Source organism: Grus americana, chromosome 3 (assembly GCF_028858705.1).
Source record: "Grus americana isolate bGruAme1 chromosome 3, bGruAme1.mat, whole genome shotgun sequence".
Taxonomy (NCBI): Eukaryota; Metazoa; Chordata; class Aves; order Gruiformes; family Gruidae; genus Grus; species Grus americana.
The window spans coordinates 18,452,045-18,472,308 of record NC_072854.1 but is presented as its reverse complement, the minus strand read 5'-3'; the positions used below and the strand labels follow the sequence as shown (position 1 = coordinate 18,472,308).

Here is a 20,264-nt window from a genome sequence, read left to right as displayed (position 1 = left end):
GGGACAGCCTGCTTCACCATGGCCTTCACCACGGGCTGCAGGGGGATCTCTGCTCTGGCGCCTGGAGCTCCTCCTCCCCCTCCATCTGCACTGACCTTGGTGTCTGCAGAGTTTCTTACATCTTCTCACTCCTCTCTCCGGCTGCAAAAGCTCTCTCTCTAAGTGTTTTTCTACTTCTTAAATATGTTATCACAGAGGCGCTGATTGGCTTGGCCTTGGCCAGCGGCGGGTCTGTCTTTGAGCCGGCTGGCATTGGCTCTGTCAGACACAGGGGGAGCTTCTAGCAGCTTCTCACAGAAGCCACCCCTGTAACCCCGCCCCGCTACCAAAACCTTGCCACGCAAACCCAACACAAGGAGGAAACAGCTATACCTACTTTCTTTAGATTAATTACACATTACTTATATCTTTAATGTATACTGTCTGTTCTTAGTCTTGTGGAAGAAGTACTGACCAATTGTACATGTTGAGGATGTGTGTAAGAGATGTTAGATTTGTGGAGAGGCAGTCTATGGTTGCATTTAAAAAAACCCACAACCTTTATTAAAGCTTTCCAATTGTTTTTCCTGGTGCTCTTTGTGCTTCTGTTGTTTGTTGACATCTTTGATTTTGAAAGGATCACAGATAACACTTCTCTCTACTTTAAATTACTAGGTCATGCTTGTGTCAATCATTGTTTCCTAGTTGTGTGTGTGTAGCTTTCTAGCAAAGATGATGTGACAACATCTACTGGGTTTTACTAGCTGCAGCTGGGAAGCTGGGAGAGGTAGGATAGCCACGGTTGCTGCTGCGGGATACCTGTGCCAGCTCGGACTGCTGCTCGCTGCATCTTGGCACCTGTCCGCGCTGCGTTGGCTCCGGTATGTCTGTCTGGTTGTGCCCTGTACTTTGGATCCACGTGGCACTGGTTCTCCACAGTGAGAGTTCATCCTTCTCTCTGCTGCTTGCCTGAGCAAACGCACCAGAGCTTGGCTCGCATTGAATCGCTGCCGTCACTGGGCATCAGCTGTGGTGGTGTTCAGACTATTTAATGTCCCATATTTATCTTGTTTCTTCCATGATGTGATGTCCCACTGGAGCAGCAGCGTTGGCCACGTACTTTGCATAGATTTGTGTCTGAAAATCCATTCTCAAATATTTTACCAGTGACTGTTATTGAGGGTGAAATGTATAGTTTTGCTTGTTTTACTGTCCTCTTTGCATCTGCAAAGAGACATTAGTAGGGTGATAACCCACTTCTCTCTCATCTTTTATTCCAGGCTGACATTGCCTTTGAAAAATCTCACTTCAGAGGGAGCCGCAACGTGGTTCTAGCTTCAGTTCACATTAGATACTTAGCTTAAAATCAAGTTATGACAAATCCTTAGACGACTCATAAATCCAAAGAGTGTGATAGTCTTTTTAGCAAACTGTCAGTTAGCGCTAAATATTTTCACCAGTCACTTCACATTTCCATTAGCTCCTTAAAAAGCTGAAGTTCACAGATTTGGATGAAATGTAATGTTTATGGCTGTGTTCCCTGCCTTTCAATTTAGAGTACTTCTATGAATGTTTATTATAGTTACAGGTAAATGTGTTTTCAGGGGTTGCTCTTTCTTGGGAAGATCAGTCTTCTGTTTTCTCATGTCTGAAAGGTCTGCATGGGTTTTTTGGCATTTCTTTGGTTTGATTTTTTTGTTTTCCTCTCCTCCACAACTCTACTGGTCTCTGGCCAAATGCAGGCCTATCCTTGTTACTTTTATTAATGGGAATTGTTGCTTTTGGATGGAATCGTTCAACATAGCTGCCAATATAAGGAAGAGTCAACCCATCATGTCCCCTCATTGTGCTAATAATAGCGATGTACCATTTTTCTGGCAGGCAATGCTGCTGCTAGTGGCAGCTTCAGGAGGGATTGCTGGAAGGGCAGCAGGGTCATTCAGGATCTCTGCTTTTTCCTCTTACCTTAGTATCTTTTTCTCATACAGCTTCATTTCTCACCCTTTGAAACAGAACCATTCTTTTCATTGAAATAACTGTGTATTTCTCACTGTGGTATCAACTAATTCTGATGTTGAACTGTTGGAAGAGGGAAAAGATGATGCTTTTATTGAAAAACAAAAAAAATCTCAAACACTTTTTGTGCTACCCTGGACAATGTTACTATAATTACAACTTGGAGAGTGCTGGGGTAAAACAATATGTGGATGTGCACATCTGGATGTGCTATCAAAGTCACCTCAACCATCATGAAAATCTACTTGCCTTCTAAATACTAAGGGAGCTTTCATATGATTCCGTTACCATGGATGACATGGGAATTGTCCAGCCCTACAGGTTACGGAGTTTTTGAAGAATTCACAGTATTTGGAGTTTGAGAGAGAGGAAATTCTTGTTCTTCTAAAAATAATATACTTTACAGTCAAAGTAACTTAAGGGAAGAATCATAGAATCATAGAACGGTTTGCGTTGGAAGGGACCTTAAAGATCATCCAGGTCCAACCCCCCTGCCGTGGGCAGGGACACCCTCCACTAGACCATGTTGCCCAAAGCCCCATCCAACCTGGCCTTGAACACTTCCACTTTAAGTATGCTTAAATGAAAGACAGTAGAACTCACTAGGTTACAGTAAGAACTAGATATTTTCTAATTTAAAGGTTTCTGATAAATGTTTCTTGGACTTTGATTTTTGTTTCTTTAATGTTTGCCAATTATGCTAAAAAGTTGGTCATCTGGGGGGTGAGAGGAGGGAGGTCTGAAGCAAACCAAGAAAATGACTTTTAAGTAAAGCACAACTGAATTGCTACAGAAACAGCAGCCCTATCTTTTCCCTGTGTAACTGCCTGCATTACTGCAAGGGCCGTGTAAAACTGCTAGCAGGTCAAAGTGGCCCACTCCTCCATGTAGCAGGCTGCTTGCCCACCCCTCCGGGAGGGAAAGGGGAAAACCAGCACATCCAGGGTAAGGCTGTGGGGTCAGTGGTTGTCTGATGGAAGAGGGCAGCTTAAAGGACATACTGAGAACTACCTGAAGCTAAAAGTGAGTGGCCCACCTCTAAACAGGTATTTGGAGTGGTGATTGAGAAGGCAGTAGGTATCTGTGCACTTGAAAGTTGCTGGAGGGTTGCAGGAGGTTACTATGTGACCATCAGCAAGCAGGTCTTCTAAGAAACCTGTGGGAAATGCTCTTTGTAGAAGATGTAGACCTGAGCTTAGGTGTTTCATGTTAGCCAATGTCTTTGTCTGCTGCCCAAATGTTCCAGGGCTTGAGTGGGAGGAATTCAGAGGTTCCTCAGTGAGATCCCTCCCAGACGTTCATCAGAGCTTTGATTATTTCCATTCAGTGGAAATATGCAGAGCTCTAGTACTTGAAAATGGTAAATGCTGTAACATGACAATAAGAAATAATATAAAAGACTTGTGTTCCTATTTGGTATGGAAATCTTAATTTTGAATACATCTGAGATAAACACATCATGTTTTGATGCATTTATAAATGCTCAAGAACGCTTCATAACAGTGTCTTCTGTGATTACATCATTATCTGCTTAGGGAGCCTAAATGCCAAACTGACTTTCTCTTTAATTGAGGTGACTCCTGCCATTTAAAACTAATATATATTTACGGTGGTGGGATGTCTGCAGGGATCAGAAAAAATTCCCTGATTTGCCTGAGAACTTTTTTCTAAATATACTATTCCTGTATTTCTCTAAAACAGTTACTTTTCATAATAATATTACAAAAAACCCTCCTCCAGTTTCATTTTTTTTTCTTCCTACTCAGCAGCCATTCAGTACACTGAAACAAGGAAATGAGGATATTTTGAAACAGGGATACTTTGCATAAACTATCTCCAGAAATAGTTGCTGTTTTTATGTGTTAACATTTCCTATGGATGTTAGCAGTAAAGTCATATAATAGAACTGTCAAAAAAAAAAAAAAGACGAGTTCCTCAGAAAAGAATAATGTAAATATAGGCAGATGTCCTCTCTTCTGGGGAAGTACCACACATGCAAAGCACACAAATGCAAAGCAAGTGGCTTCAGGGCAATCTGTCTCAAAACGAACAAGAGCATTGGGCATCTGATGGTACATCTTAAAAGGGTAGGAACTCCTAATGTGCGGAGACTTGGTGTGCCTGTAAATGGGTGAGCAGTACTGTATGACAGGGAAGATGTGAGTTATTTCAGAGCCGCCCTGGAGGATTGTCTGGTGCTAGCCGTGGGGCAGCCGGGCTGAATGGGGGCCTTTGACTGCTGTGGTGGTATGAATTACAGCGTTGCATGCCGTGCTGTAAATGAGTAGCAGCGTACACAGAGAAGGGGCTGTGTACCCTGTATACAGAGCTGTGTATTCCTTCCTGACAGTTCCTGTTTGGATCATTCCCATCTTTTACGCTCTCTCCCTGTGTTCTCCTGTGTGTGTAGGGGGGTGTTGGTTGGTTGGCTTGGTGTTGAGGCTACATGGGGAAACCTGAGGCAGGGAACTGAAGATAAATCGCATATCTAATTCCCTTGTCCATCAAAGTACCATAGTCATCTCTTAACTGATACAGCACCTCTGGTAAATGTGCTGATACAAGACAAGGTGCAGGGGAAGAGCACTGACAGTCACAGCTCTAATCCAGTAGGTGTAGGGAGAGCACCCCCACACACTTCCAGGGGTGCAGGGAGCGTATGCTCTGGGATAACACCATTATAGAAATTTCTTCCTGCCTTCTGTTCTGCCTTTGTTTTGGTGGTGTAGCTCACTGCCAGTCAGCAGTGATCAACCATTGCCAAGTCTGTCCATCCGGCTGTAGACCGTACAAAATGCAGTTGTACCTCTCTCAACCTCTGTACCTTTGTCGCACTTTGTGCGGACGTTTAGTGGCCTGAAAGGGGTTGCCCTGTGTATTTTTCTTCACCCACTCAATCTCTCGTGTGCTCATGTTTCAAGGGCGAATGTAGGCGCTTCAGGACGGCAGGAATGCAAATCTAGGGCATTTAAAATGAAAACTTCCTTCCTTAAAAAAAAAATATACTACCTTTTTCTCAGTCATACTTTGTGTGTTTCAAAGTACCTGAGATGAGCAGCAACTTCTCTGGTTGCTTTGTGATTGACTGTCAAAACGAGGTCAGATTAAATCTGTGTGGAATTCTAGGTCAGGCTGAACCTGCCCTTAGACTCCAGTTTAATTTATTTCTAGTACTTGAAGTGAACAATAGCTTTAAAAAATATTTGCAAATGGATTTATATTCTCATATATGTCTGAAGGATGGATAGAAATTTTCCAAAATTCGGGGGTTTTTTTACACCACTTGGCACTTCCATCCAAATCATAGTTAAATTATTTTAATATTTTTCTTTAAGACATTAGACTAGCAAGCCATGTGGAAAAAGCATTTTTTTTCTTACACAGTATTAAGACTGTTCGAAGTGGTGTGATATGCCTACATCTCCCTTTTTTTAGGAATCCATACAATATTTTATCAACTTTACTGCATTTGAAGATCATCTGGAAGGATTACAAAACCTTCTCCAGTAAGATAAATATGAAATGCTGATTTCATTATGTTAACAGTAGGTTTTGATTGTTTGTTCTTCACTGGAAGGGAAAAATAAATATAGGGAAGACACTTTTCCATTCCAACTTTTTAATGAGCAGGTGTGTATGTGGGAGGAGTTGCCTTCTCATGAAGGCTTAATTGTGTGTGCTTTTCTGTTGCACATATTATACTAAATTGGTAGTTAAATCCAAGTTAAGACCACCTCTTCTTACAAATCTAAAATGACAAGGCTTCTTTTGCAAGTGCGTCCAGGAGTTAGTAGAGTAGTAATAGCTGTCAGGTTCAAAGCAAAGCTAGTAATTAAATCTTCTGGCCTATCATGTTAGAAATGTAATGTACTTCCCTGTTTTCAGCACACAGTATCTCATCTATTAGTATGAATGGATCTATTAAAATACCTTTTATCACTGTGCTTTGAGCTTTTCTGTCTTCATGAAAACATGTAGCTGCTTTCTGTAAAAAGCCTTTAATGACCTTCCCACATCTGATCTGATAAAAAGCATCTTATTGTTATGAACCAGCCAGACCAATAACTGTTCAGCCGTGGTAACCTGAATAACGTTTGTGATGTGGGACCTGTAAACCCGAGGGAAGGAGGGGAAGGATTGCGGTGGGTGGGTAGCCTCAGACCCTGCTCCAGGGAGTCCGTGGGAATTTCACCTCCCGGCTTGAATGACAGCAGAGTTAGGCTGACGCTGAGCAGCAAGGAGCTTCACCCAAAGGTCATGTGTGCCTGCTTAAGTGTTTCAAGATGTAATCTGTGTAACCGCCCTGGCACAGGGATCCCAAGACTTCGGTTTGGTTGCAGCATGTAAATACCTTGCATAGCAGAATTTCGATTTGAGTGCGTTGTGTCCCTGGGTCCTGCCAGAGCTGTCGCTGCCGAGGGATCTCATCTTTCACCCTGCGGTTCTTCCCTCTTTCTGTAGGGGTGACAGTGTAAGACTGTATGAAATGCAGTTTCCTGGCAAGGCTAAGGAGGCTGGTGAGGACATCACATCTTGCCTAATCACATGTTGTCACAACCATAAGTAAAGGCGAGAATCCAAAGCTGAAATTCCTTCTTGTGCATATAACTTGTCAAACTTTATCCTCTTTTCCTATGCGTCCTTTAGCTTTTGTCCTTGGACCCTGTGGCTGCTGGGCGGTGAGCTGCATCATCAGCTCTGACAGGATGAAGTGGGGGGAGATGAGTTTCACAGCCATTCATGCCTCCTAGCTACTGTTGGCTGACACAAAAAACAGATGAACCATAGGCTGTCACACAAATATAGAGCAGATCCCACAGCCTTTCTTTCCGCATCTGTCACTGGTCCTGTGCTGAGCCTGACACAGGTTTCCTAATTCTGCCTGTCAGCTCATGGCCCTGTACAATAGAGATTTCTTGTTGGGAAAACCAGACCCATTACAGCGTGTCAGCAAAAGCATGCCGGGTGAATGGAACAGCAGCTGACTGCACAGTATAAACAAGTAGATGTCTGTGGGAAATCAACTGGGAATCAAGATGCTCCAGAAGGACTAGGACTACACCAGACACCATTTAGCAGTTTCATTTGTATGACAGAAGCTTTAAAAAAAGAAAAAGGCAGATTAGGCTGTTCAACAATCTGCCATTCCCAGATTTTAATGGTAAGTAAGCGGCCACAAAGAATTATTTCTTTTTGATGAGTAAAACCAAAGGTAGGTATGCAGTCATATTTCTCAGTGACAAGTTTTCTGGACATCCGTAGCATGGGAGACTGCATCCTGGAAAGCAGCATCTCTGCGGAGGTGTTAGGGATCATACTGGATACAGAACTTTGTTACCAGGGCACTGTTGCAGGGAGAGGAGAGAGGGCTAGTTTAATCATTGGCTGATGTCATTTATAAAAGAAACATTTTTCTCTCTGCATGTCATTAATTATAGTAATACTCAAATTTGGTGTCTGGTCCTAGTTTTCACATCTTTAAAATATCTTTTGAAAACCTGCAGGAGGTATAGAAAGAGCCACAAGAATTTAGTGCTGAAAAAATTCCTGGTAGTGATTTAATGTGGAAAGGGTGGGGTGCAAGCAGCCTTTTTTTTTTCCCCCTGCATTTGTCTTATTTGTATTTATTGGATCCCTGTCCACATAATTTTAGGACAGACTTCATCTCATCCAAAGACAAATGTCTAATATAGATTGGATGGATTGATCTGTCAGATCCATCTCTGTGAGATAGATTGCTCTGTTGGTGATGGAAGATAATGTCACTGGCTGATCAGAAGTAGGCAGCTGGCTCTTAAACACTGGTAAAAAACAATCAAAAGAAAACAGGCTGAGAAGGTTATTAAAATTACAGAGAAGGAGTTTAGTGGTTTTTTTATGAATTAAACAGCAAAAAAGGGTTAAAATGGCAAGGTGGCCTACAGGGGAGATGACCGTTGCTTATGTCCCTTCAGAAATACTTCTCAAAGTCAAATTTTCTTGGTTGAAGCCCAAGAAAAGGAGAAAGATCTTAAGTGCCTGGATGAGCATTTTAGTTTTCTGACAGATTAGAAAGAAAAGACTGCATTTTATATATATTTTGCATGTTCTTTCTACAGGATTTAGATGTGCAGGTTGTATTGAATGTCACGATCAGCCTGCCCGCTGGGGGACTGGCAGGATGCTGGCTAATCAAGGAAGAGCCTCTTGGGAAAGCCTTGTGTGGGAGGGGAGATAAGATGTTTGTCTGGCCCTGTGTAGGGCTTAACCTAGTAGCTGGATATCTCCAAGGAAATGCCAGAGAGGAGGACTGAAACTTCCAGTTTGGATAAGGAGAGAGAGGCTTGGAATGGGAGGTAAATCTGTGAGGTCCCTCTGGAGAGAGGATGACTGAAGTTTTGTGGCTGGAAGAGATTGCCCAGGAGCAAACAGGAGGAGAGACAAACGCTGCTGATAAAAAGGGAATTGTTGCCTCGGGATCCCTCTTGGCCTTGAAAGATAAAAGTGAGAGAGAGGGCCCCAGGAAGGCAGCGCTGGTGGAGCGAGCGGTTAGCGAAGTGCTGAGTGAGGTGCTGGCAAGGACAAGATTTTAAGAGGATGAAAGAGGTCAGCAGACGCCTGAGTCGGATGAAGCTGATGCAATGACTGAGAGTACTGGCCAGGACAAGTTTTGTGCTAAGAAGAAGGGCTGGCAGAAGAGCTGGAAAACATCTGTGGTAGAGCTGTAGGAAAGGAGTTTGCAGGCAGCTTAAATGCTAACCTTACCCCAACAGTATGAGAAGAGACTGAGCATCTTGGCTGCCTTGAGAAGAAAGAATCTTGTACTAACTTTCTTTTACTCTCTTTTTTATTTTTTATTTTCCTCCTACTCCTCCCATTTGGAGAGCAAGAGCGTGATGGGTTGACTCTGGCTGGAGGCCACGTGCCCACCAAAGCTGCTCTATCACTTCCCCATCCTCAGCTGGGCAGGGGAGAGAAAATATAATGAAAGGCTCGTGGGTCAAGATAAGGACAGGGAGAGATCACTCACCAATTACCGTCATGGGCAAAATAGACTTGATTTTGGGGAAAAAATAATTTAAACTATTGCCAATCAAATCAGAGTAGGGTAATGAGAAAATAAAATTAAAAAAACCTTAAACCATCTTCCCCCACCCCTCCCTTCTTCCTAGGCTTAACTTTATTCCCTGTTTCTCTCCCTCCCGCCCAGTGGCACAGGGGGATGGGGAATGGGGGTTGTGATCAGTTCATCACACATTGTCTCTGCTGCTCCTTCCTCCTCAGGGGGAGGACTCCTCTCATTGTTCCCCTGCTCCAGCATGGGGTCCCTCCCATGGGAGACAGTCCTCCACCAACTTGTCCAACATGAGTCCTTCCCACGGGCTACAGTTCTTCATGAACTGCTCCAGTGTGGGTCCCTTCCATGGGGTGCAGACCTTCAGGAGCAAACTGCTCCAGTGTGAGTCCCCCATGGGGTCACAAGTCCTGCCAGCAAACCTGCTCCGGCGTGGGCTCCTCTCTCCACGGGGCCACAGGTCCTGCCAGGAGCCTGCTCCAGTGTGGGCTTCCCACGGGGTCACAGCCTCCTTTGGGTGCCTCCACCTGCTCTGGTGTGGGGTCCTCCCCAGGCTGCAGGTGGATATCTGCTCCACCATGAACCTGCATGGGCTGCAGGGGGACAGCCTGCCTCACCTTGGTCTTCTCCATGGGCTGCAGGGGAATCTCTGCTCCTGCCCCTGGAGCACCTCCTCCCCCTCCTTCTTCCCTGACCATGGTGTCTGCAGAGTTGTTCCTCTCACATCTTCTCACTCCTCTCTCTGGCTGCAATTGCTCCTAGTGTTGCAGGAGTTCTTTTCCCCCCTTCTTAACTCTGTTATCTCAGAGGCACTACCACCATCGTTGATGGGCTTGGCCTTGGCCAGCGGCGGGTCCATCTTGGAGCCGGCTGGCATTGGCTCTGTTGGACATAAGGGAAGCTTCTAGCAGCTTCTCACAGAAGCCATGCAAACCCGGTGCAGTGAGTAATGTTGCCCAAAATGCTTCTAGCAGCTTCTCACAGAAGCCACCCCTGTAGCCCTCTGCTACCAAAACCTTGCCACACAAACCCAATACAGAGAGTCATAACTAGAACCACTGGCTGAAGTTCTAAATGGAAAGAAGGTGAGCAGCTGCAGCCCTTCAAACAAGTAAATTGCTCTTCCCACTATTAGAGAAAGTGGTGGATCTCTTAAGAAGTCCAGCCCAAGGCAGGTCATGTGCCTGGGCAGTACTTGTTAGCCATGTGAAATTATTTGTCTTGCTGTCAGGGTACTTGGGAAATGGGTAATTATTTGTGGTGTTCAGATTAACAAGCTAATGCATCCAGTGGTCCTTCTGACCCTAAGCTCCAGGAAGCTGTTTTCTTATTTTACAAGCAGATATACAGTAATGAAAATAGATTTTGTTTGTCACTTTTTACTCCTTAAATGTTGAGCGAATGTGGGAAGAGGGCAATGACACAATTTTGTTATATTTCCTATTTTTCAAGCAGGGTTTGTGGCAAAGAAGTAAGTGGGAGGGGAAGGTTAAAGTGAGGAGGATGTGCAAGAAGGGAGGAGGGAACCTCCTTTTGGTGACATAACTGTTGGTTGAATAACTGATCAGTGGCCTAAAATGTTACAGTGCATGTATATCTGAGGTCATCCAAGTAAAGGTTGCCTGAGCTGTCAGGCCATTCCTCTAACTCCTATTTTTTTGGGGGGGGGTTATCTAAAAGTTTGGTAGATGGTTTTCCCATATCACATCTCTCTAAACAGAAATCAGAGAGTGGAGGATGAGAATGTTGCAGGAATTAAATGCTCATTTTTAGAAGTTCCAAAGCTTAATGCATGCTTCAATAGTTACAAGTATTTTTAAATAGCATGTTGTTTAAAACTTAAGATGAATAAGGAAGACTAGAATCTTGTGTGTTTGGCTATAAACTAATTCTAAACTGCATTTTTTTTAGTAATAAAGGACAGGTTTTATGTTAAAAAAAATTCTACATACTCAGTTTCAGGCTATATGTTTTCTGAGTATTCACTGGAAAGAAACGGACCCGATGATTTCTCTCGCAGAAATAACACTGTTGGATAAATGTGAAAATGGGAAATATCTTGGAGTGAAAATTGGACTCCTGCCAATTGCTGTGTTCTGAATTCCTCCTCTTCCCTGGCATGTCATCACATTTATTAAAATGCTCTGCCTACAGACTGATTTTGCTCAAAGTGCTGGGCTTTGCATGTGGCTTTGTATGTATGTTTTCCTGGTACGGTTTCTAGAAATGTTTTGCTAAGTGCGTGGACAGTTGTTGTAGTTCACTCTTGGTCTTGTACATAAGAAGTCCCCAATTCTATTGCTGGATGTGATGTGTGGGCCTTCAGAGTATGTTTTCCTGAAGTTCTGGATCATAAGGGCTGCAGCTATGTAAGATGATAGTAAAATGTGTTTTTCCCGTTCAGGCTTGGAACTCCATTGCATTAAAAACATTAATAGATCTCTTGTGTAATAGGATTAATCCTCCCAAGCTGATAAATACAAACAGGCAGTAAGTGCAGAGAGTAGAAAGGGTTAAGAGCTGAATTTTGTCTGTCTGCAGTAAGACCACTTGTGCCACCACACAATTTTAAAAGCTCCTTGACAGAATGGAGCTGTTAGTTCCGGTTTTATACAGTCAATCTAAATAAAGTCTGACCCTTATTTTTTTGTTTTTCAGGCTTGTCTAACGCTACCTTGAGCCAAATTCCTAGACTGGTTGGTGCTTTCTCATGGGATCCCTGTGACTGACAAAGGAGAGATTGTTGTGGTAGGCGTTTGCATTGACTGTCTTGACAACACTTGGCCGGGACGCAGACAGATGCAGTTTCCAACGCAGCCGCTCTTTCATAGGGCTGGTACGCCAACAGGAGCTGGGGGAAGTGCCCGAGACACGGGTCTTGGGAATTGCTCTTGTGTTCCTCCCATAAAAATCAAACCCACGTAGCCCAACCTACTACAGAGGAGGGAATTTGTCAAAGTTTGCTTTTAATTATGGAGCTCTGGAATGAAAAGGGTTGGTTCATTTACCAACTGAATGTAGGAAAACAAGAATATCGCCATTCTAGTTAACTTCCTAGCAAAGTCCAAGGTGCAGAGAGAAAGACTTGTTTTGGTGCAGTTTGATAACTGTCTTCAAAGCACAGTTTTACGGTACTACCTAAAATGGGTTCACTAGAGTTTTATTTTTATGTCTCTATATAATATGTATCTCTATATCTCTATAACAGAACCAGGTTTGCTTTCATATATGGTCCTTGATTTAATAGTTTAATGTCCCACAATACTACACTTTCAATGTTACGCAGCAGTAAATCCATACCCCAAATAAGGAAGTGAGATAATAAAAAAGTGATTTCCTTTTGAAATGGCTACAGATCTATATGTACTCCATAGCAAATTGTTGATATATCTGATAAATGCATTTCCAGTCAATCAAAAAAAAAAAAGGCAAATATTTATCTTCTTGTCTTCTAGAAGGCAGTAAAAATTCTGTTTAAATATTTAAAGTCTGTCCATTTCTCTGTTTGCGGTCTGGAAGAGATCATCCTGTAAATATCACTAGAGCTGGAAGTGCTGCATTATGCTTACTCTAATACATGCCTATATGCAGAAATAATGACGTTTTTAGATTCTTCATTTGCCTGAGCTTGTGATTTGCTGTTGGTAGCTTTCCATTTTCCCAAGCAATGCCACCTTCGCGTGCATGCATCTTCTGGAAATAGTATTGAAAAGTCATATACTTACAGACTGGCACATTGTAATTTTTTTTCTCCTTTCCTTTGAAACTCAAGTTCTTGGCTTAATTATCAAAGTGTAATGATGTTTTTGCTTGACTTTTTCTGATCACAGGAAAAAAATCTTGTGAAGAAAGCAAAATCTTGCCCTCATTGGCTTGAATTTAAGTATTGAGCTTTCAGTGTAACAAGCTGAGCATACAGTTTGAGTAACATGTCTTAGTGTAAAGAAGTACTGTTTAATTGTAAAGCTTGTTGAAATAGTACTAAAAAAGTGAGCAGAAAAAAAAAATCCCAGATGAAAACTAAGTGAAAAAGATCTTTTTTTGTCACATCTTTTTCACTAGCAGAAGAACAAAATGGGGAAAAAAGGGAGACATTTAATTTAAAACCAAAATGTCTGACATAATTTTCTGTATCCCTTGCTGAAAAAGCAAGTTGAGGTTCAAAAAACAATTCTACAGCTTCATTGCTTTCTTTTTATTTTAACTAGTTGAATTAAAATTAAAATACAGAGAAGTGGAAAGGATTTCTTGGGTCCCTCACAATTTGGGCTGTAGATAGTATAATTCCTTTCATAAACTTTCAGTTTACAAATAATCAGTATTTCTGCTCCCTCTGCTTTTGGAAAGCTGTAATAGAAACAAGCAATGCATCTCTCAGAAACTTAGAGTTTCTCCAATAAATGACAATGACAATTTTATACATGTCTGTCCTTGTGGTCAATGATGTCTTTTTCGCTTCAATAATTCCTCTCCCACTGTGAGATGTACATTACCCTGCATCGTGTATTCAGGGAGTGATCATATCTCTTCTGGATCTCCACGTGCGAAGCTAAATAAGCCAAGGTCCCTTGGCCTCCTTCCCTGAGATCAGCTCACCATCCCTCTCCCTGAGAGTCCCACGCCGTCAGGTCTGCCTCCGCACCCGTTCCCCACCACCACCTTACCAGCAGTGCAGCTTCTTCTCATATCCCTGTTTTAATTTTCTGCTGAGGTCTTTCTAAAGATGCTCGAACCTCTCCAGGCACCACATCCCCTTTTTTGAAATACAAGTGGAAAAGTGTGCGTAAAGTACTCTTGGGACCTGTGTCCAGTCTCTTGGAAAAGCATGCAGAGCTGGTCTTTCTTTTTTCTTAAAGAAGTAGAAACCTCAGTTTAGCGTCATTGTTCTGGCAAATGTGAAACAACTGTTGACTTCTACGATCTTTTGTGGACTTCTGTGATCAATGAGAGCAGCTCTGACATATTGTGCACATAAATAGCTGAAATCTGCCTTGGGTTTTTGAACCTTTCTGCTGCCCACCAACCCTATTTAACTGAATTGACTCCACAGGATTACTGAAATGGAGCATATCTTGGCAGAGGTCTGTATTGGAAAATATTTGTGGCATACGGATGATGATGAGGTATTTGTGTAACAAACAAGAACACACCATACATAGTTCAGACTATTAATACAAAGCAGAGGAGTGTTGCCCTCTCGATTTTCCTTGTCTAGCAGGAGCCCACCACTCCTGTCAATGTGATAGTGAACACAGTGGCAGAACTTGTTGATCTTTCCTGAGCATCTAGAGAAAAGCTTGTGCGTCTTGTCATCTTCAGAGATGCTTTCATAGATGTAGCTTGCTCCTGCTCGTTAGTAGGGAGAGAAGGGAGCAGATGGGGAAAGTCAGTTTGCCAAAAGGCAAAATTCTTCTCTAATGATCCAGTGTTGGCTTGAAATTGTGGGGCTTGCTTACGGAGTTGTTTATTTCTATCTCATTGTTTATAATCTTAAAACAGTTATCATGTTTTGCTTTGCTGTGGAAGGAAGCAATCAAAATATTTTGGCTTTGCTTCAGATAAAGATAATGTTTTCTAAGCTGTCTGTAACCCTAATGGCAGCTGAGACCTCTATAACTGAGTCAGTGTACCATAACGTAGTGACAAGTGTGCAGTGTGGATGATCTTGCTTCAGTGACACATTCATAATTTTCATTATTAATACGTTATGTTTTGTAGCAGTATCCAAAGGTGCAGCTTGGCTCAGCACAATGTAGAAAACTTTGACAGCTAAAATGAAATTTATTAAAAATGTAAATATAATCTGCCTACAAAAGTCAAGTAGTGGTGTTTTTCAGCGTGTGACAAGAAGGAAGTACTGCACTGCAGAGGTGACAAACTCATTTTGTGGTGACAACCACAAAGTGAAGTTTGGTTTTAATTATGGTTCATGAAACAGGATGTAAAATTAAACCTATTTATTGGTTTTAGTCCACAAAAATTCTCCTCCAATAGCAAAGAAAGGTCTGAAGGTGGGAAATTACTTTTTTTATAGTAAGCAAAATTTTGAAAGTAATTTGTATTAGCTCATTTTAGAGCCATCTGCGTTCTTTTGTTTGCTGGTTGTTTCTATGTGTGGGTCCGTGGCTTGTGCAGAGCAATGTGGAGTGGTTTTAACCAGGCAAGGGCTTCTCAGTCTGCAAAGTTTTCAATTCTTAGTTCTGAATGTCTCACTATTACTGCAGAAGGACTTGGCATCCTATTGAAATAAACAGCTGTAAGTCGCATTTCTGGGGTTTTATTTCAAATCCCAGAAGGTTTTCTCCTTTTTTTCTTTTTTTTTTTTTAAACCTAATATTAGTTTCTAGTAAGCTCAGATTGACTAAGAGGTTTTGTGATAGTACCATATGCCAAAAACTGAATGGGAGTTACATCTCCCCTCCTTTTGCAGTCTCTAGAACTGAAATTTGGCTGCAAATGTTCACTTTTTGAACAGATTCTGTGTATATGTGAAATTGGCTTTCTGAATTATGTGTTCCAGGTTCTGTATAGCTGGCCACTTTTCTGTTAAGAAGGGGTTGGAAGAGTCAGTGGAGTTTGGGATAGCTAATTTTTTTTTCTCCTTTTCAGCAAACGTGAAGGGAGTAGAGGGCACTGACTGCAGATGCACAAAGCAACAAGGAAAAGCAGTAGGATTGCAGTATTTAAATGTGCTGGAGCATACTGGCAATCTACAAAGTAGGGAAAGAGGCACAAGTCAAGACACTTGTCTGCTGTTGTGTATTTTGACCTTCACAGGGAAGAGTTAGGCAACCACTGCATACCAGTCCTTGTAGCAATCATCTGTCTCGTGCAAAAGGGTCTCGTTGCCACGTAACAAACTCAGTTCCTGAGATTTCACAAGTAGAACTTCGACTTTTTCTACTTTTTTTTGAATGCAACTTGCACAAATTAGTTACAGCAGTACTTGAGAAATTTTCTTGCCCCTTCCTAGATTCAGACATTACAACGGGGCTTCTGATCTTATCTCTGATTCGTTTTTGATTCTCCTGTTAGTATATTGATCCCAACAGGGATCAGTAGCGCTCTCTGTGTTTGCTGTCATCTCGGTATTACTGAATCTTCCTCCCATCCCCAACAGCTAGAAATTGAGCTCTTCCTTCTTTTTTTTTCTTTAATTCTGGCTTGTTTTCTGTGTGTCTCAATCCAGTTTCACTTTCCTATAAAATCTGCAGGTTGGCTTGAAACCATCCTGCAGGGTAAGAACTGGCAGTGGGAATGAAGCTGCCAAGGAGCTCGCTCTGCCTCCCAGAGAGGGGGACCTGTCGCTTCGTCCCTTCCCTTTGCCACCATGGTGAAAGGCTGATTTATGGCTTGCCATGTTAATCAGTAGTCCTTTTAATGTCTTTGCCATAATTTTGAGGTGCTGGTTCCCATGTCTGTAAAGACGGGAGCCGAAGGCTGAGGAAGAAGCAGGTTGGTGGCTGGTATGTCACAGGCACAAGCTGAGCTGCGCAAGCGAAGTAGTTTTCTCAGGGGCTGTGGAAGGAACTTCTCCAGGAACTTGGAGCCCTCTCAAACCTCACTGCTTGCTGTTCCAAGCACAACACCCACTTCTCAACCACGCTTTCTTTAACCAAAACGCAAAGCCAACCTCCCCAGGAGAAAACATTTCATTTTGAGTATTGGAGAAGGCAGGAGAGTACAAACTGCCTGTGACACAGGATAATTATATTGCCTTATGCACTACATACCACTTTGCCTGCTTTTTTTCCATCTGCTAAGTCTCCGACCACCGCTGGCATTGCAGGAACCCAGGCATCCTGGTTATTTCAGGTCACTAGCAGGTATTGATGCATCCTCCTCAAGCCAGCTCGGTTGATTTAAACCTATGGTTAGAAGTTAAGTTCAGTTTGTCACTCAGTATTGAAGTGTTCTGCCCAAGTGCAAGTGCCTGCATCGCTGACCAGCACCTGGGGGGAGAGGTCTCTCAGCTTGAATTCTCGCTATAGTGCTATTTTTGTGACCCTGATCCATTCCTTTGTGCTTATTTTTTTCTACTGATTTTTTTTTGTCAACTTTATCGGGCATTTTTACAAATAGTTAGTTGCTTTTATTCGTTTGCTAACAACCACACAATTAGAAGCCCCGTGGGGTTAGCTTATACTTTATATGTTTTTAAATCCTGTTTTTGGATGTTTCCTGGTCTGCATGTCCTTCTCATCTTCACTGTCTTCTGTAGACTTTCATTAGTGGGGGGGTTTGTTTTTTTAAAGTATGAATTGACTACAAATGTGCCAGTACTTACTGACCTAGTTGTTTTGTCAGTCATATTCCCAAACTCCCCATTAAGTCAAGTGTGTGACTTCAGCTATTAGACTTCAGAGCCTTAAAGCTTACGTAGCATTGCCTTGGCTTACAGCTGATGCGGCATGTCTGGTGCAAAAACCTCCCTATTCTCCATTTAGAACAGAGTTGGTATTGTCCTGGTTTTGGCTGAGATAAAGTTAATTTTCTTTAGAGTAGCTGGTATAGTTTTGTGGTTTGGATTTAGTATGAGAGTAATGTTGATAACACACTGATGGTTTAGTTGCTGCTAGGTAGCTGTAGTGCCTACACTAAGTCAAGGACTTTTCAGCTTCTCACTGTGCCCTGCCAGGTGCACAAGAAGCTGGGAGAGCACAGCCAGGACAGCTGACCCAGACTGGCCAAAGGGACATTCCCTGCCGTAGAACGTCGTGCTCCGTATGTAACTGGGGAAGCCAGCCGGGAGGTGGGATCGCTGCTCAGAAGCAGACTGGGCATCAGGGGCTCTTTTTGCAGGTAGTGAGCAATTGCATTTATGCATCACTTGTTTTATATTTTTTTATCATTATCATTAATTCTCTTCCTTTATTATCCTATTAAATTGTCTTTATCTCAACCCATGAAGTGTGGGTAGTGGCGTTGTTTTCCCATTTTCTTCCCCATCCCACTGGGAGGGGAGAGGTGAGTGAGCAGTTGCAAGGTGCTTAGTTACTGGCTGGGGTTAAACCATGACAAGTATGGATGAAAGAAACCCTGAATTTCCCATCTTCTGTTACATTGTATGGCCTTCCTACCCTGCTTTGCTCTGGCCTTGCCCACCTAAATGAGATCTGAAGCCCACCGAGTACCTTTGTTCAAGTTGTGATGCTCTTGCTCCCACTTGTGCTGACTGGTGTAAAGAAGATGCACTGCCCATGTGTCTCCAATTTTTAAACAAATGGCTTGTTCCGACTCTTCTGGAGAAGCAGCAGCCAGCTACTGTGCTCCTCCCTCTTGTTTGTTTTTAAAGTAGCACTGCTTTGCTCTTGAATCTATTTAATTGGTTTCCTGCTGGAAAGAAGCTAAAGGGCTGTCTTTGCCAATTAACTAGGGCAAAATACTGTATTAGCAGACAATGTAGGTTAACCAAGGATTCCAGCAAAGAGATGTAGGATACCTTTGATGATTAAACACTTGTTCTTTGGTGGGAGGGGGAGAGGGGGTGTCTTTAAATATGGAGAAATTCCAGGGTTCAGTTCCTTCCCTCTGAAAGTTTTCTTCCTGTCTATTTTAATATTGACAAACTATTTCATCCTAAAAGCATGTAGAGCTCTTAACTCCTAGCCAAGCACTTATTGTCCTTTGACAAAAAAAGAAAATAATCTAGAGAATTACTTCAGGCCCGTGTCACAGCTTACTCATGTAATAGACTATCTTTAGCAACATTAATGGCCATATTTTAAATGAAATTTCTATTACTGGCCTCGTAGATTGCTAGGTGCAATAAAGTCAACCAAGAGAGAGCAATCAGATTGAGTTTGTTACTAGGAATATCTAAAAACAAACCACAGAAGCTTATTTTAAGTAGTGGGTTGCAGTCCATGTTGTTTAGTTTAGAACCTCTGGAACAATTCCTTTCCAAACGTCTCTATTTTAAACTGGAATGTCAGACCACTGTGGCTGCTCTTTCACAGTCTCCTTAACATAAAACACTGTAGTGACCATTAAAGTAAATAGGAAAAAGTAACAATTACAGAACTTACCAAAAAAGATTCATTTCTTAGTACAGTGGATTCCCTTTAAATAGGAGGGTATGTCTCGAGAGCTGGGTGGGTGGTGTGTGTGTGTGCCGTGTTACTTGGTTGGGACCGTAATGAACAGCCGCATCTGTGATCTTCCCAGAAGCTGAAAAGAGGGCAGGCTTCTGTGGTTTATGCCTTGTTTGGTTTGGGAAAGCACGAGTTGAACTTGGAAAGGTTCCTACTATCTAAAATGTTCGACATGTGGCCTCTAGAAAGTGTAGAATATCTTTAACTACCATTTTTTAATTCAGCCTTGTTAATAATAACTTTTTCCAGTAAAATTTTGTTTTACTAAGGCTTTTCTGCTTTATTTTTTTAACATTGAACTAACATTAAATGGTTGACATGATTGCTTTTTGCTGCATACAACAAGGAGGAAGCTACAGGAGTCGGAACTGCTCAGACAAGTGCTGTTGCAAAGATACTTCCTGACACCCAAGCGGGTTTAGAGAAAATAGTTGTCCACTAAATTCAGCTACTCATCCATTTTTTTTTTGAGGCATGGAATTTAGTACCAAGGGTATTAATATTAGTTGAATTGTTTTATAACTTTGCATTGATGTTAACTTCTGAAACCTGTGGTCCACTGCAACATGCACTATGCAAACATAAAAAGTAAAATCTCTTTCCCACAGAGGAGTTTGCAGTCTGAGGGTGATGCTGACCCTAATCTGGGAATCTTACAATATGGAGCAAGACCTGATGTAGTGTTTAGGGTAGTTTGATTCCTGTTAATAAATTGCCTGTGACAGTGCAGAGCAACCATCTGAGTATGTCAAGCTTCTAACAAGGATTTTTCAGACATAACTGATGTCCGAGGTGAGAGGCTTGACGTAGATGTTTTACACAGGGAGAAGAGTGCTTTCAAAGAGCTATTAACTGTTTCCTGGGTGTTGTGTTTGTCGGACAAACTTTAGTCACCTTTTAGATAATGGACTGATCACTTGGACTTGTGGAAGGACCTCTTTTTATGAAGTGGCTTAAGGAATATATTGTGTATATCATTGCTTTAAATCTAAGTGCCACTGCTTCATTTTGTTTCCTTCTTCAGGAAGTAAAATGACTTAATTCTGGTAATGTTAACTTCCTTTAAAAACCATCAGGACTCACTGAGGAAAGGTCTTCATTTGCCTGTTTTGTTTTTAAAG

General features: G+C 42.2%; 1 protein-coding gene and 1 long non-coding RNA gene across 5 annotated transcripts in view; one reads left to right on the top strand and one right to left on the bottom strand.

The window, feature by feature from the left end:
- Positions 1-20,264, top strand: part of RNF144A (ring finger protein 144A) — a 70,294-nt gene that overhangs the window by 6,776 nt on the left and 43,254 nt on the right. For 2 of the 4 annotated variants that reach the window (XM_054820980.1, XM_054820982.1), the window contains exon 2: positions 11,708-11,797. The exons of 1 other annotated variant lie outside the window; for it this stretch is intronic. The gene's annotated coding sequence lies outside the window, so the exon portion shown is untranslated. Of the gene's footprint in view, positions 1-6,456; positions 6,565-11,707; positions 11,798-20,264 lie in introns of all 4 variants that reach the window. One more of the 4 variants, XM_054820979.1, reaches the window with a different exon arrangement.
- Positions 329-19,172, bottom strand: LOC129204642 (uncharacterized). The gene is made up of 4 exons (XR_008576459.1): positions 19,078-19,172; positions 16,783-16,917; positions 6,347-6,450; positions 329-2,058 (listed from the first exon to the last, which is right to left on the bottom strand). It is a non-coding gene; the product is annotated as an uncharacterized LOC129204642 (long non-coding RNA).